Raw genomic sequence first — 4,280 nt, forward strand, 5'->3', positions numbered from 1 at the left:
TATCATTAAAAATTCTATCGTTGCGTGCAATCCAAATATTCCAGACTAACGCCTTGACAACTAAGTCCGCAGCTACCTTATTGTTGGGCCTCACAGATCCCCGCCACACACAATTCATTGAACTCGGGGGCTCCGGAATGCCCAGCAGCCTGCCAAAGTAGCTCCACACCTCCCTAGCAACCGAACACTGTAGGAATAGGTGATCCACTAATTCCACATCCGCATGACACATGACACAAGTTGCAGTCGGAAGTTTGTTGCAGCGTCTTTTTTCCAAGTTTTCCATCGTCAAAATCTTATTTTTCCAGACCAACCAGTTGAAAATGTTAATCTTCTTTGGGCATTTTCTTTTCCAATAAAAGTTTGCGATTTCACACCTCACACCCCCATCGTTAAGGAAGTTGTAGAGCGACTTAACAGAGAAAGCTCCGTTGCCATTAAGCGCCCAAATTTTCTTGTCCCTCTCACCATTTCCACTAGATCTCCACCTAACCCTGATCTGAACTAGATCTGCATCTTCACAGAAAGGATGCGCATCAAGCAAGTGGGCCACATCCTTGAAAGAAGCATCCTGCTGCCCACAACATCTGTAAAGATCAGGCCAAACGTGCATGAGCGCTCTACCATTGAACCATCTGTCTTTCCAGAACAAAGTGTCAGCTCCAGAATGAAGTTCACTTAAGACACAACACCGTAAAGCTGGGTACACACTCAGAACCCCTTGCCAGAAATACGACATCCTCCCCCTCCTCTTAGCAAACAACTGCCCGCATTTGCTACCATAATTAAACTGGATCACCTCAGCCCCTCCCCAATCACAGTCATTGGCTAACTTCCACCACCACTTCCCCAACAAAGCCTGGTTGAAGTTATGAAGGTCAAGAATCCCCCAGCCACCTTGCTCTCTGTTACGGCACAACGCTTTCCAACTGACTAGTCTACACCCGGGTTTATCGAGGTCCGGCCCCGACTATAAAAAATCCCTTCTGATCCGATCAATTGCTTTAATTACCCACGCAGGCAGCCGGAAAATAGACATCCAATATGTTGGAATCGACGACAACACAGAGTTCAACAGAGTAATACGCCCACCAATGGATAGGTGCCTACTCTTCCAAGAAGTCAAACGATGTCGTACTTTAGCAATAAGGTCCTCCCAGTCCTGCTTCCGAGGCCTCCCCCCCCCCCTCGAAATTGGAATGCCTAAGTAAGGAATCGGGAGCAGCCCAACAGCACAGTTCAATGTCAACGCAGCCGCCTCATCTGGGAGCCTCCCGTTCTTTACCGAGTAAAGACACGTCTTAGAGAAGTTCACCTGGAGGCCAGACATACCCTCGAACAGGAATAGAATTAGCTTGATGATTCTGAGATCCTCCAAACCACCAGAAGTGAAGATCAAAAGGTCATCCGCATAGAGAGTTAGCTTTTCTCCTTAGTATCATTAGAAGCTCAACATGACTGAAAGGAGGAGGCAAAGCACAAGGACTTGCATAATGAGAAACATTCACCATTGATTCCATCATAAATTGCATCACCAATCCTTCCGAACGGCACGCCATTGATTCCGAGCACCATCGGACGGCTATCGGAGGTCATGTAGGCTTGTATTTCAATAGTTTTGCATACTCATTCAGAAGATGAAACATATAATCATAAACATAGTCCATCTTCAAGTTTTCTTGAATAAAGTTACTAGCTTCTCTTCCCATGGCCTGTGCCTTTTTATGGTTTCACAGTAATTAATATATATATATATATATAAAGACAAGAGAAATGCATATCATTATGATTACCTTTTGCTTGTGTTTGTTACCCCATTCAACAGCAAACTTGATAGAAGGGCACTTGAGATCATCCCTGACAGGCCAGTAATGGTGCATTGGCATGAGATCTCTAGTAAAGAAGTCATAGTATTTTGGTTTCACCAACAAAGTCAAAGAATCACAAGCCAGTATGTACTTTTCACTCACTGACCATGAATTGCCTTCAATGTATATCTTGTACCTTCATATATACACACATTACATGCACTCAAACATTAACAACATCAGTAACTTAACTATCTTTATATACACATAGTAAAGATTCAACATAACTTGGTCTCATGAATTACCTATGAATGCATTGTTTTGCAAGGTTTGATTCCTTGAAACCCTTTCTAGTCTCATTGAACCAATCCTACAGATTAAGATCAAAACAAAGCTAGATCACTTGGGTATAAAAAAACCCTAATAATTAAGAAGAGATCAAGAATATTAAGATACAAAAAGAAGTGATTTTTAGAAGAAATAATAGAGCAAGCAAAAACCAAAGTCAAAATACAAAAATTGAACAAACATGTGAAATTCTCGAGTAGAAAACTCAAAGAAGTGATTTTTAGAAGAAAGAATAGAGCAAGAAAGAGCTTGCAAGTTTGCCATGGTGAAGCAAAGAAAGACAAAGATTTAAACAAATATACAAAATAGAGTAGTTGAGAGAATGAAATAGAATTAAAAAATGGTAACAAGATCAAATCTTGGGAGACAGAGAGAGAGAGAGAGAGAGAGAGAGAGAGAGAAAAGAGTACAACGGTGGAGCTATAATGGAAGGGACCCAACGGTGACTGCGGTGGGGGAGGGAAAGATAAGAGTTCATATGAAAAACCAAAGGTTGGTATTTATAGTTTTATCTATCTTTGTCCTTGTGAATTATTATTATTATTTTTTATTTATAGTTTATAACTTGTTATTATTAAAACTTGCTACGTATGTATAGAAATGTGAGTAACTTTGCAAGCCATAAATTTTCACATTAAAAGAAAACAGAAATTTGTCTTTATGTTCTCCTTATCAGCAATCTATATTCAGTGTTACTTGCATTTTTCTTTAGTACCTTTGGAAAAATATGTTTGCTTAAATTATCATTAGTTGAGGGTTTAAAAGTTGAGCTAACCATATGGATAAAGCATTCGTTTTCATAAACCCAACATATGTTGAGTAAGGTTCTCTGACAGTGTAGGGTTTTTTTGTGTATAGACAGCAGGGGTTTCTTTTGTATGCACTTATCATATTTTTTAATAATTAGGTCATGCTTTTTTCAAAAAATTTGATTACAGTAAAAATATATATATATTTTTGGTTTAACCATCCTATAATTATAGCTAAATTAAAAATATGAATGGTGGTTTCTTGTATATTATAATAAAAATTAGTACTTATTTATATATATTTACTATATATATTCAAAAAAATATTTTTTAAATATATATATATATATAAACAGTAAAATATATAACTAAAGAAGAATGTTTTGAGGGGACTATACTAATCTCCTCTTGGTTGTGTTTTTATATTTTGGCTGTTGTTTTTACTACATCTAGTGGTCTGTTGTACTTCTTTCTCATCTTCCGATCGCTCTTTGGAGATTTTTGCTCCATTTTAGTCCCAATAGAAGTGATTTATCCATCTTTTCAAAAAAAAATATATATATATATTATATGGATATATAAATAAATATCATGTTATAAAAGTAATATATTAATAATCATCTGCTATTTTATGGGTGGGCAAGTACAAAAACCTGCTTAACTGATTCAAATCAAATGACATAAAAACATATTAATAATATGGTTTTCATTATTGACCTTTAATCTTGAGCCACTGTTTGATGTTTCTAAATAGCTATCCGATATGTTTTAAAATTAGATAAATATATGTATTTTGTGAGCATATATATAAGCATTAAAAAACCCCTAAAAAATCTCAGATTTAAAGCAATTTACCTCTCTTTGGGGGGGTCGCTTAACTCTTATCAACTCTGTGTTATCTTCCATCCCAGTTTATTGGATGTCAGTTTTCAAACTTCCTACCTGGGTCATACATGACATTGACAAAATCAGGAGAGACTTTCTTTGGAAAGGACCGGACCTGGGATCTAAGGGGATAAGATTAATTGCTTGGAACAGAATTTGTCGACCCAGAAGCATGGGTGGCTGGGGCATCCTTAATCTTCAGGAATTCAATAAAGCCTTACTTGGCAAATGGTGGTGGAAATTCATTACTGCACCAGAATCATGCTGGTCCATGATCATTAAAGCCAATTATCTATACAGTGATTCCCCAACCTTCCTTTTCTCACAACCCCCAAGAAATAAATCATTCTTTTGGGCGGGAATTAATACCATACTTCATTCATTCCGTTCCTGCCTAACCAAATCAATTGGCAATGGATAAAAAACTCTATTCTGGTTTGATAGATGGTTAGAGGGCAGGTCACCTAGAAACTATTATGAATCTCTCTTT

The 4,280-nt window shown here is 37.4% G+C and overlaps 1 pseudogene; it reads right to left on the reverse strand.

Annotated features, from left to right (window-relative positions):
* Nucleotides 1–1,403: 1,403 nt before the first annotated feature.
* On the reverse strand, nucleotides 1,404–3,811 carry LOC120257590 (annotated as a pseudogene).
* Nucleotides 3,812–4,280: the final 469 nt, after the last annotated feature.

The sequence above is a fragment of the Dioscorea cayenensis genome, unplaced genomic scaffold (genome assembly GCF_009730915.1).
Source record: "Dioscorea cayenensis subsp. rotundata cultivar TDr96_F1 unplaced genomic scaffold, TDr96_F1_v2_PseudoChromosome.rev07_lg8_w22 25.fasta BLBR01002214.1, whole genome shotgun sequence".
Taxonomy (NCBI): domain Eukaryota; kingdom Viridiplantae; phylum Streptophyta; class Magnoliopsida; order Dioscoreales; family Dioscoreaceae; genus Dioscorea; species Dioscorea cayenensis.